This window comes from Dermacentor silvarum, chromosome 10 (genome assembly GCF_013339745.2).
Source record: "Dermacentor silvarum isolate Dsil-2018 chromosome 10, BIME_Dsil_1.4, whole genome shotgun sequence".
Classification (NCBI taxonomy): Eukaryota; Metazoa; Arthropoda; class Arachnida; order Ixodida; family Ixodidae; genus Dermacentor; species Dermacentor silvarum.
Window position 1 is genome coordinate 8,381,485 of NC_051163.1, and position 12,780 is coordinate 8,394,264.

Consider the following 12,780-nt stretch of genomic DNA (forward strand, 5'->3'; position numbering starts at 1 on the left):
CGGATTGCAGCCTCTCATTTTCTTTATTCGATTCTCTTATTTTCTTCGCTGCCAGTTCTCGCGCCGCTTCTTATATACGGGACATCACTCTCGAGGCTTTCCAGGAATGAATTGCTGCTGCTGCCGCGAGCCGGTGGCGAAAGTCGCTTCCTATATATCGCCGCCGGAAAGCGGCGCTACTGGCACGAACGACGAAGCGCCCCTGTATACAGGCAACACAGGCCATGTAGCGAAGCCCTGTCGCCGTGCGGTAGAGTGCTTAAACTGGAGGAATATAAAATCGGAATTAGGAAGTTTTAACGCGATAGCGTTAAAGGCCCCGTGTTGCCGAAAATCCGGCGTTGGCGCGGCGTCCGCGGCCCGAAAAATCATCCCGAACCACCCCGACCACGCAGGCCCTCCGCGTGGCGCGGAGGCGTTAGTGAAATAATTGGATTTATCAATGTGAAATTCTTCAGAAAAATCGTAAAGTAGGACTTAACCACAGCCTACAGACGTGATAGTGTCGGATTGCAATTTGAATATACGAGAAAACATAATTCTTTTATGCGGTAACTCAAACACAAACCCCTTTTCCAGTATTTCTACTAATCATACAGCGGTGCGCCGCAGTTTGTTCCTTGCAAAAAACACCATCCAGATGGCGCTCGCGTCCTCGGCAGCCGCGCGCGGAGGCGAAGTTGAGCAAAAAGAAAGCTGCAGTTGTCGGGAAACCTCATAAGCAGCCAGGCATATTTGAATGATATCGCGTTCCACTCTTAAAGGCGAAGCTTAAGCGCCCTCCAAATTTTTTATACGTCCCACCGGCACGTTACCGCTATCCTTGAAATGAAAAGTGTGCAATCATTGTATTCTACCGGTACTAACATATGGAACAGAAACTTGGAGATTAGCAAATACACTGTACCGAAGTACGATAGGCCTATACAACGTTATAAGAGACAGGAAGAGAGCTGTGTGGATTAGATAGCAAACGGGGGTAGCCGATATTCTAGTTTACATTAGGAGAAAAAAAAATTGAGCTGGGCAGTCCAAGTCATATGCGTAGGGCAGATAACCGGTGGTCTATTAGTGTTACGACATGGTTGACAAGGGAAGGGAAGAACAGTCGAGGACGACAAAGAATTAGATGGTGTGATAAAATGAGGAAATTCGCAGGCATGCATAAGATGGAATCGGCTGGCGCCAGACAGGGGTAATTAGATATTAGAGCAACAAGCTATTGTTTGGACGTAGTATCGCATCAATACAAACGCGAACGAGTAAAGACTGACTCGAGTGCGTTGTTGCGTGTTCAGGTTCGCCTGTATTTATAACAGCGGCTTAATTCGGACTAGAAAACATGCAGTTGACCCTACTGCATTCGTAGAAACCGGCTGCATAGAGCGATTACACACCGCACTTACATGTAATAACGATGTAACAGGCGTTCGAATCACTTATTTTCTGTTATCGCTTCAATTTATTCTGATGATACTGTGTGCGGTCCACTGTTAAAAAAAGACCCCGAAATGAAGTATCAAAGGGGCAGGACAGAGAAAAAGCAAATCAGTTTATATTGGCACATTAATCGTGGCTGATAGCGGAAGCAAAGAGATTACGAAAGAGAAAGATGTACAGCTATTTTGCTCATTCTTGCAGTCTTCTTTTTTAGCACTCTCTCGCGTTTGCTCTATCCGCCGCGAACGTCTACCAAGCGCATATTGCTGGAAAATTACGCTGCGACAACTGCATTCGCATCATTTTCTTTACAGCAGAAGAGAATGAAAAACAAACTTATTGAATTTCGAATCGTCGACTGTTGCGCCAGTTCGTCTATCATCGTGTGTCGTTCCGCTCAACGATACAACATTATTGAATTTCGCGCGCTAACGGCCGCACCGATGACGTGAGTCTGAGTTATCGGACTTGAGGTCGTTTTAGCGCATCCAGGTGCTCCCCTCACGCTCAGGAGAGAAAAAAAGTTCACATGGTTATAATATTTTTTTTCTTCTCTTCTGTAGCCTCTATATTATGGGCTGCCTATTTCTGCCTCGGAATTGTGCAGTTGAATATATAGCGTTCCGATCTAGCAGCTTGAGCAGTGACTGCAACTTACCTATTTAATAATGACGTTGCGTCGAATACTTGATTACTAACACTTGCAGGGGAGGCAACGCATAATTCATTTCAGCAACCAACGAAACAACACTAGCAGATCGAAAGCTTCGCTCGGGGCCATACATGGCTCCCCGACCACGGTGCACCGATTGCCGTTGTCCGGACCGTTCATAGCACGATCGCTTGTCCGTAAAAGAAACAGAAAAAAAAAAAAAAACGTAGAAAAGAAGGAAAGATGGTTGAAGGGAGGGAGGACGTGAGAGTCTCACTGTGGCAAGGCCAGGTCAAGTGGACGTGGCGACCCCGTGTCACGCCGGGCACGCCGCCTGCCGATACCGACCTGCCGTGAGTCCCCAACTGTACCGCTACACTCCGCGTGCTCTTATACTACGCCCTTTTCGCGAGGAACGGCCCGACCACGATGATGATACGACAACGACACGAGGGCCGGCAATTTGCCGCTGGCCGCTGCGTAGTTGTAGTAGGGCTCAACTCAACTCGCACTCCCCCGCGGCCTCTCGTCCTCCTCCGCGCCCAAGGACGACTGACACCGGGCTTCGACGATGCATTTGCACCACATTGTCGTGGGTCACGCGCACATTTGCTTTTTTTTTTTTTTTCACCTGCTCGTTACGTGCAAACAAGAGCGGCGCGTGTTTGGGTATCCACGTTTACGGCGCCTCAAAAAGACGGGCAGGTCGTCGAGATCGCGCCATAACAAGGCCGCGGGTTGTTTCGAAGCGGGCTCTCGTTTGGTTTACTAGCATTATTGGCCAATGTTTGTTTGAGTAATAAAGAGTCTCCCTTCTCTATGTAGATCTTCTTTCTTCTTACTTTCTGACGCGCCGTTTGTGGGAACAGGAATAGAAATACGTAGTCGTTTACGAGCTGTCACTTGCTCCGCCGGCGAGGCGCGGCTATGCCGGGTCAGACAGTGACGAAAATGTCAAGGACTTGCGATAATACCGCTTCATAGAGGTGCGAGAGTCACGCTTTTTCTGCGGCCACGTTTACTTGCGATATCGATGGCTGGGTTCACGCAAGCAATCGAGGCCAGGACAAATCCCGGTGAGTTTGGGTATGAATTGATGGCTGTTACTTGTTACGCAACTCGTTGTGTAGTTTCAGTACGCGCTTCCGCATGCTATCCAGATCTAACGGTGCATCCGCCGTGCATACATACTTAGCGGTGCCAGTCGGCCGTTCAAACTTCCCGCGGCTTCGCGGTCCGCCGTTGCGTGTTTCTCGGCAAGCGACAGATGGCAGCACCATGCTCAGCACGCGTCTCTTCCTGGTTTGAGCGAGTCGCTCGAGCGCGTCTGTTGCTGGCTCGCTGCGTCCGCTTCCTGAAAGTCCCGCGTTGCCGCTGCGACGACGCTGGCGTGCTCTGGTGGCGTCGCCTCCCCCCAGGACGACCGAATGGGAGCCCCCGGCTTCCGTCAGACAGCGGTGAAGGCCAACCCTGCAGCCGAGCACGCGAACGCGTCGGCGAAACGCAGCAGCAGCATCGCTTGCGGCCACGGGAACGTCAGGTAGTTTTGCTGCAAGGCGCGCCGACCGGCAAGCGACGTCGCATCAACAAGCTCCTGTGCAACCGGATAAGAACTCTCCGTGAGCCAAAGGATATCGAAGCCGCAACTACGGAGTTGTTCTCGGAAAGTGCGCACGGCTGTGAGTACCACTGGAGAGCGCGTCTCTCATCCAACGGTTCTACATCTGGCGCCAAAAACTCGGGGCGCGAGCCCCGTCCCCGCGTTTGGAGAATACAGAAGCGTTAGCAGCGGGGCTTGGGCTCGCGTTCCCCCTCTGTGCATGTGTTTAGGAGGCGTTGGTCGAGGTAATGCTCGTTTGATGCGTTGCACTGGTTACGGAGGCAGCGTCAGGGCGCCGGACTGCTGTACCGGTGTACCAGCCACGGATCTCTTTTTTTTTTCTCGTGCCGATTTACGCATAGCCGAGGCGATGTATAACTCGCGTCCTTCTTTCCCGTTCTGTCCGGCGATGTTTGCTACGGCGTGCGTGACGCGTCTCGCCGCCGGCTCTTGAGAACGCATGGCCGCGAGCGAAGTGAAGCGGCGTCCCGCGCCACGTACCACGCTACCTACTACTCGGCGACCCGTCCCGGCTTGGTCGGGCGTGGTCCCGCTCCTTGAGGCGCTGACGCGCGCGCGCTGCTGGTTGCTTTACTTTCGCCGCCTTGCGCGAAAAGATGATGAAGGAAGCCCCCGGGGGCTCTCCTTTTTTCAAAACAGCCGCAGTCGTCTTTTTACTCGTTGTTGTTGCCGTCGCTCGCCGGATCGTTGTCGTTACCGCTTTCTGCTGTGGCCGCTTCCTGCTTGGCGTCCTAGGCGCGAAACCCCCGCTTGGGCCGCGCGCGAGGCGCTATGTGGTGTGCGTGCGTGCGTTCGTGCGCTGGGTGTTGAGCCCAGAGCGACCGACCGACGCACGAGGCCGGATCGATACGCGGCCGGCTCGGGGCCGCGACCGGCTGCTTGCGTGACACAAATATCGTCCGGAGTGTCGCCGTCTAGTCGCGGCTGGGACCGACGTCGCCGGTTATTAGCCCGGGTCCGTAACTGGGTCGTGGGGCCCGGGGCGCTACCCTTTTGCAAGGCGGGGACGGCACTCACCGCGCACGACATCGGCGTTTCGCTCTCCTCACCGGAAAGCTATTTGAAACACGCCGGGAGAAACGCAGGTATACTTGAGTTTCGTTCGCGGGTTTCGGCCGTTGATAGTATGTCTCGATAAGTATGGCGAAAGCGGACATTTTGCAGTAAGACATCGCGTGCACCTTACAGGAAGAGGACGGGTTGTTTTGTAGAGACGTAAGCAAAAGCTGTATGGAAGGGAGGAGCGGGGGGGGGGGGGGGGGGGCAGTTTCGGTTGTAGGTCCTTGACGTTGCTGCAGTTCGATCGTTAGTTGCCAAGTCCGTGGAAGAATGGATTTCATGAAAAACAGACGTGCTTAGTTTGGACATACTACCGACAGGCGGTTGCCTTGTCATATATATTTGTCATTTGTCGACCTTTGTTTAGTTTATGTCGTGGAGAGTCCAAGTATTTGAAAGAATGGCTATTACGTCTTTGTTGCTTATTCCCTGGTGACCAGCTTTCGGTTTATGGCTCGCAGCCCTGCTATACGTTCACACACTGATGTGTGGTTGAAGCGCGGATTTTAAAGGCCTGTCAAGAAAACGTTTTGACGGACGAGAAGCGCGTTGTCAAGACGCAGCCAAAATGTGGCGAGGCGTCCATTCCTCTTTGAATATGGCTTGTTGTCATTTCCTTGTTTTTCTATTCCTTACGTGAATAGCCAATGTTGCAGGCTTTTATTTGCAACTTATACGCGCTTTGGCGCTTATGGCTTTTCGGGCCATCGATCTGTCGGAATATCCACGGGGCAACTGAATGTCCGTTCGGGAGTTTATAATTTTACCATCAACTTTCTAGTTCTTTCGGGCTTGTGTTAATTACGAATAGTGAAGATTACATCTACATTTCACGTCGTGACGCACAGGAAAGAAAAGAAAAAGCAAGAAGGGCAACAAATAACATCATAGCCGCTTTTAATGAGAATCGTTTCTTGTTACGGACAGATCGAGGTCCAGATGAAACCGCCGATACTGAAATGCCGAACAGAGCACGTGTAACGATGCACGTGACACCTGGGTGAATAGTAGGGACTTGATATCGGACGAACCATGCAGCTCGATGAAGTAACTACTTTTCTGGCGACATTATTCCAGGTTTCCATTACTGAAGCTGAGTAGTTCGTGTTGCAAATACTGTGTCCCCGATGTCGTTATACCTGTCCTCATTTGTTTGTCGCTGCAAAACGTTGAGTTGCTGTCGTGCTGCGTAACATTTGCGCACATCCTTGGTTCACTTTGACTAAACCTATTGGGCGTAGTGTTATTAATTTTTGGCTGCTTGCGAGGTCGTTACAAGTCTCGAATTAGTTGCGTCGTGTCGTTTGCATGCCACACAGCCTTGCGTCATCGTTTTGTATGTCTTAGCGAAGCACCCTCTGTCTGTGTCTCCTAATGCCGACGAGCAAATGGCTCCACTTGACACTGTTAGCTCGAAATGCAGCTGCCGCGGTCTCCTCCTCTGGGAATGACAGCTGTCAACTTGCGAGGAATTAGGATGATAAACGACGGTGACGGTTATATAGCGTTCCCACCAACCACGAGCAGAAGAAGCAAACACATCGTTAAACTGCATACGAGAGCACCGTATACTGTCCTGTTGCTGGGCGGCACTGCGTCGCCATAGAAAAAAATGTTAATCTCGGTAACTGTTATCTGCCAGTATGTTTCAGCTAGCAGTTTTTCTTTTTGGTCTACTCTCTATGCACATTGAGTCGCATTTGTGTCAGCTCTGTTTAGCTTCTGTGACTCACTTTACGCCCGAGAGGTTTGGTTTGCCGCTGCATGGCACGAGGTTGTGTATTGATTACTTGCTCTGCGATGTTCTGCAGCATTCGAAGTAGCGTCTGCGCTGTGGTACACGGCGAGGTAGGCGTCTCTCATTCTCTGCTGCGTTCCTTGCGTGTGTGTTGTTGTTTTACTCCTACAATTACAGTGTATAATGGACCTTGCCCACGCACATTGGCTTGTCATAATCGTATGTAGCACGGCGTACCGGTATAGTGGTGAACAAAAGAAGCGCTGCAGTGTCTGCAAGAGACCGTAGTCTGAAATTGTTTACTATCTGAATTTACTACGACGCATAACTGTCATCTCTAAATTCTAAACGGTCCAGAACTTCAGACCCCTTTCTGTATATCGTATACAGATGAAACAAGTCGGAAGCTGACGCACGACATTTTTTGCGGACCGGTTGGTTCTAGGCTGACACGCGAGAAAAGATAGCGTAAAGAAACAGACGACACGGAGCGATCAAAATGCACTCTGCAAATGTTCTTCATTGCCTGTGTTACGTTTGGCTCATTCTACATGTACTGCGGGCACGGTGAATTCACCACAGTGGCGAACGATTTTTCACCGTATCGTATAAGAAGTGAGCAAAAAATCTAAAGAGTTTTGTTGAAGTTTTAGAAGGGACGTTGAATGAGAGTCGGGAAAGACACATAAGAGTCCTTAGCGGATCCTGTCCTTGCTTTGCACAATCGCGTCCTTTTAAATAATGGCTCGACGAGCAGCTAGGCGCGTATCGTGAATCTCGCAGCGTCTCGCAGGTGCATGCAGATCACTCGACCAACTTCGCGGAGTCTCGTCTCGTACAAGGCTCGCTCCGGTGTGGAGGCATGCGATCCTCGGGACGGGCTGATATTACGTGCTCTGCGTTCCGCTGATATCGCGTGTTGTCGTCGCTCCGCGGAGGCCTCTCCTCTCTTCATATAACAGCCGGATGTAGTACGTGGTGCCAGCGTCGCTGTCCTTTTCGACCGCTTATGTGCGGGACGCCGCGAAAGCGTCTGGCCAAATTTAGGAGTTGTTTGCTGACGGTCTGGTTATAGCGCAGAGGACGTCTGTCGTCGTAAATTTTCGCTCGGGACGTTCGATACGGGCGCTACTGAATCGGTGTCTGGCGCGCATGGACATGCGACCACCGAGGACGACAGTCCCTGCGTGTAGCGCGTGGAAATGGGGTTTAAACTGTCGAGCAAGTTGTGTTAGAACGTCGCAGTATCTATCCAGAGGACGTAGTTATTCACTAGTATAGGCGTATGTTTATTTTTTTTTTTTTTTTTTTTTTTTTTTTTTTTTTTTTAGGGTCAGTGGGAGAAACGCAATGCAGAGTAGTCCAAGCTAGGCTAGCTATAGACTAGCTGCTGCAAGATAGGTGCCGTAAATAAATTAAGACACCACGCAATTAATCGAACATTGCAGGTTATCCTTGTTCAGTGTGTAGAAGTTTTTAAGTGCAGGAGACGCAGCATGAAAGGCGAGAAAAGAAGGGGGAGGGGGGGGGGGGGGGTTGAGAGCATTTCTTACAGGCCTTGTTGAAACGACCGTACTCATCTCATTTATCCACCTATCCTGTGCCTTTCTTTCAAGGAAATTCCCTGTCTGTCTCTGCTTCGGTCTTCGCTTACATTGCTTGCTTGATATTTCCATTCAAGTTTCTTTCAAGTGGCATTTGACGGTTCACTTTGCCAATGTTCACGACATTCTTTTTGTATATAAGCCTCATTTAAATGATCATGTTGTCTGCGAACAATTTCACTGCCCGGTATACTTATAGTTCACGCTTTCATTCGTGTATAAAGGATCACTCTTTCTGTAAAGATGTGGGCTGTAGAATTCTGTTTGCATCGTTTGCAATATTACAGGAGTAAATTGCATTTAGCTTTATTAATGTTGATTTGCCCTGCATTTCTTCCTTTCAGAGAAAGGGTATTTTAAAAGAAGCAGAAGCAGTTTATTATGTAGACACACTGTTCACATGACTTTACATCTATTATGCGCAAAACTTATATATCATGTACTTGTCGCGGTGGGCCACATTTTTCAGAGCCAGTGCAGTGTTCTGACTACGTACGGTTTGGGAATTTACAAACTGTTCAGTCGCCCGTGATTAGCCAGTACAGTAAAAAAGTCTACTTATGTTGACATCGGCGAACAAACGGTGGCCTCTATTTTCTGAGAGAAGGCCACAACTGCTAGCTCCAAACAAATCGGCCACATGAGATGGCCAGACTGTAACGTAGAGCGCCACTGATGATCTCCGATTGTGAAGACTCGTTAGTGATGCCGATAGCGTCGGGTGAGCAAAGCGATCAAGATTGGAAGCAGGGTCATCGCTTTGCCTCGGATAATTAAGGTCCCTTGGCGTGTAAGATAGTGCCAACTCTATATCTGACATAAATACGCTACCATTTCATCTTCGCCCAAGCGCGAACAGCTGAAACACAGATAGAAAAAAAAATTATCCACGTAATCCCTATTTCGCTAATCAGTGCACGCAATGTTCTTGGCTAATTTCTATCCTTCTGGTTAGCTCGGTTGGTGGAGGGGCTGGTCCGGAAAGGCTGCCAGGTTCAATACCCTAGCTGAGGCAGGACGAATTTTTCAACTGCGAAGCTTTCATTTTGAAGAATCCGTACGCGGGTTTCCTTTGTAACTAGTACTGCTTTTATGTCGATGACAGCTTTCCTTTTCATGAAACCCGGCCTCTATGCTAAGGACTTGCTTACTGACCATCTGGCTTGCGCTATATATTCAAGCTCGTGATATTCTCCCGAGCTCGTAAGGCTCAATATGCTTGCATGCAATACGCGGCGATAACTCGGTTCGGTCTCTCAGGTTATCGCGTGGCCCGTGAGTAATGTGTTTTGCTGCGCACTTCCTGCGATTGCCTCTGTCGGCCTGGCAGTCGTCCAATTCCGTGCTACATTGCGACGCTGTCGGTTTAATCTCCATTCGAAACAACCACAATCGCTTCGTGTCATTTTCAGCGCACGCTACTAAAAAACACGCGTGTCAGCATTCCATAGGGTATGCGTGCAGCGTCCTCCGACATGATGTATAACCTCCTATTTCGCGTTGCCTTTGACACCTGAGCACTGTTGGGCTATCTAATTGTTTTCTTTTTCAATCGAGAGTGCGTTGCCGTTGTATATTTTTCGACCGCGCGCCGGCCGTCATATCCTGCAAGATGGACAGCTGGGCGAGTTCATATTGCTTACAGCGCAAGAAAAAGGACTTGGACACAAGCCGAGCAGGCAGGACCTGCATGTGTCATACTTTGAGTTTACTCATTCGTTTGCATATTAAGTAATGTAAGTACGACGGAGAGGGCACAGCGTGTGGTTTCTCTCTCGCGCTGTTTTCCGGTATTCCTTATAAGCGTACATGCCGATATCGCCAAAAAAAAGTTTGCGAATTTTATATTTATTTCATTATATCCGATGTCTCGTTATATCGAGGTTTGGCAGTAGTTAAGGAAACATGAAAGCGAGGCTGCACAATTTTAGTCGAAGCGCAGTTCGCGCCGTACGGACAGTTAACCTTTCGGGTGGTGCCTTGCTGTCAGTCTAGAGCTAGCAAGTTCGATTGCTAAGCACGTCGACCACCTTCGTGTACATCGGTGTGTGTTGTGGGAGAGGAAGTTGAAATTGAGAGCAGTATGAAAGAAACAACAGTCTACATAAGCGCCATTACGGCTCGAGATTGAGGTGCTCCTTGTACAGCGTAAATAAAATTTTCACAAGATATATGTCACTGCGACGTGTGATATCGAAATCTGTTCCGCCTCTCTGTTTAGCGATCAGCCTAATCATTCTTGCTATCGCTGTTGTTATTACTACATTCCTCGAGATGAGACTGCCTTGCAGGAGCAAATAAAAAGATCCCAGCACCTCGCGTATAGGATGTTCGCACAGCAGTTCCCCGCGCCATTAAGACAGTCGCAGAGCCGTTTTATGAACCCGTGGCGCAATTCGTACAGTCGGGTCGCATCTAGCTACCATCAGAGGGGGGGGGGGGGGGGGGGGGGGGGGTTATGCTGCCGGTTCGCGCGGCATCTCAAGGTGCAGCATACGTATGGTTGCTTGCATTGTGTGTGTGCATGTGCGTGTGTGTTTGATACCGCCTATACCTCCCAACTTACACCTTGATGAGGGCCCCCAACTAGAGGCTCGAGCAAACCGAAAATAACCTGCTTCGCGCTGGGCCCGAAAGTACACTTGGTAGAAAAGCGTGCGATGACGCAACGAATTACGTGTGTTTGTGCTTCGCGCGCTCGTCTATTTGGCTGCATTCAGGCAGCACACGCACACACACGCGAGCCGTGACGCAAGGACTCGCGTGTTTGCTCTTGTGCGGCCCCCCGGTCGCGCTAATCTCTGCTGGCATTTTCTCTCTCCGGTGGTGGTAAACAGACGAGCGAGCTAGGGGGTGGCCCATTTCCAGATTACATCCGCGACGACCTCTCGAAAGGCGAATCAGAAAAAAGAAGAATGTCTGTGTGTACGCTGGCTGCCTATACTATACGTACACCCACCAGGCGTCCGCCATGTTTTCGCTTCTGTCTTGGCTCATCCTTTGCGAGCGATTCCACGACGGCTTCGTGGAAACGAGTGCTTGGGAAAACTGAACCTCCGCGTCCCGCCTGAGAGGCGATGTGTGACGAACGCGGCGGGGCTTTGAAGAAGAAGAAGAAGACGAGGGCGTGTTGCGAAACCGGCAGTCTCGTCTCTGCGGCGAGCAAGCAAAAAACTTCATTTCCGCCTTCTCTTCGACCTTTCGCGCTCGCAGACATGGGCGGCGACTTTCGCTTGCGCCGCGCGGCACATATCGGCGCTTCGGGACGTGGTGCAAGTGGGTTGAAGTTGCCCTGAGACGTTGACTAACAATCGCTTTTGTTCACGCGACAAGCGTGGACGATGACGATTTGTACTATAGAAGGTTGACGACCCACAGCCGAACCTTCTGTCACCAATTGAAGACCCGTCGCCTGTCCGGCTAGGCGACGCTAACTGGCTTCCAAGTGGTTAGCGAAGGAGGTAATAGAACATCACGAGAACGTGAACATTGCAGATTGCGGCCAGACCCAATCGATTAAGATCTGCAGCGCTATAGCAGCGCCGCCGCTGCTGTCGTGTGACGTCGGCGGCATCACTTAGCTACCTCGATTATGGAGCGATAGATAACCTATGCTTAGACTGGAAACACTTCCGGCGTTATTGCTGTTTTAGAAGTATTCTATGTCCCGGATACCACATTGAGTGTATTTGGAAGCGGGTGATCCTCGCACGAGATGTTTGGGCCTCAGCGTCGCCGGGAGGGACGCCGTTCGCTGATCTAGTTTAAACTTAATGAACAACGACCAGGGCATGCACTTAGGAGGGTCGGTAGTGCATGTTTGAGGCTGCGAACACAGCAAAGCAGTGGCAAGGGAGTAAAGGAAATCGCTGTGCACCCGTCGCGGATGTTCTGTAGCCGTCGTGTTCATGCTGCTTAGATCCTGGCCGCTGGGGCCGCTTTCCTGAGGGCACGGAATACACTTTACCATAGGCGGTTAGAATTAATCCGGGTCCCTTCACTACCTGACATCACACGTAGCCCAAGTGCAGCTTATGTAAGGAAAATGTGCAAAACCCGCAAGCAAGCGCTGCTCTACACATCTCATCTGACCCAGCCAGGATGGCAAACCCATCCTGGGGACATTATTCCTGCCACCCTCTATTCACTGCACAATCAGAGCTTTCGAAACGCGTGTCTCAGTGGGGGTGGCCATCTTGGCTAGGGCAAGTTAGGTGTGTGGGGATAGCCTGCTTACGGTATTTCAATATCTTGTATTCAACGAGGATATCCATCAATGAATCAGAAAACTCTCTTGGTGTATTGTGTTTTCCTAATTTAATTTGAAAAAAAAAAAAAAAAACACTCTTTCGAGGTGTTTGCCTCCATTCTGAACGTCTATAGGCACGCCGAAACAAGCTCTGACCAGGGAACGTCTGACACTCTTTTGCGTTTCACAAAAGAATTGAAAATTGCACGCCGAATGGAGTGTGACGTGCGTGGCTAGCGCGCATGGCCCTCCCGAAAGCGAGATCCAGTTCGTGTATTTGGCTTGCTGCCTTTCTTTTCCAAGTCTCGGTTCGCGCTATATGATGCCGCGAAAGCGCCCTGCGAGAGGCGTTTTGACGGCTGAGTGACCCTGAAAGGGAGGAAACGCTTAATCGCGCCCATTTGCAGCCCTCCCGCA

The 12,780-nt window shown here is 50.2% G+C and overlaps 1 protein-coding gene across 2 annotated transcripts in view; it reads left to right on the top strand.

Moving 5' to 3' along the window:
- The window catches only part of LOC119466591 (uncharacterized), a 156,185-nt gene that overhangs the window by 96,015 nt on the left and 47,390 nt on the right, over window positions 1-12,780 (top strand). Inside the window, exon 1 of one of the 2 annotated variants that reach the window (XM_049657630.1) lies at window positions 3,428-3,771. The exons of the other annotated variant lie outside the window; for it this stretch is intronic. The gene's annotated coding sequence lies outside the window, so the exon portion shown is untranslated. Of the gene's footprint in view, window positions 1-3,427; window positions 3,772-12,780 lie in introns of those variants that run through there. 2 annotated transcript variants of the gene reach the window in all.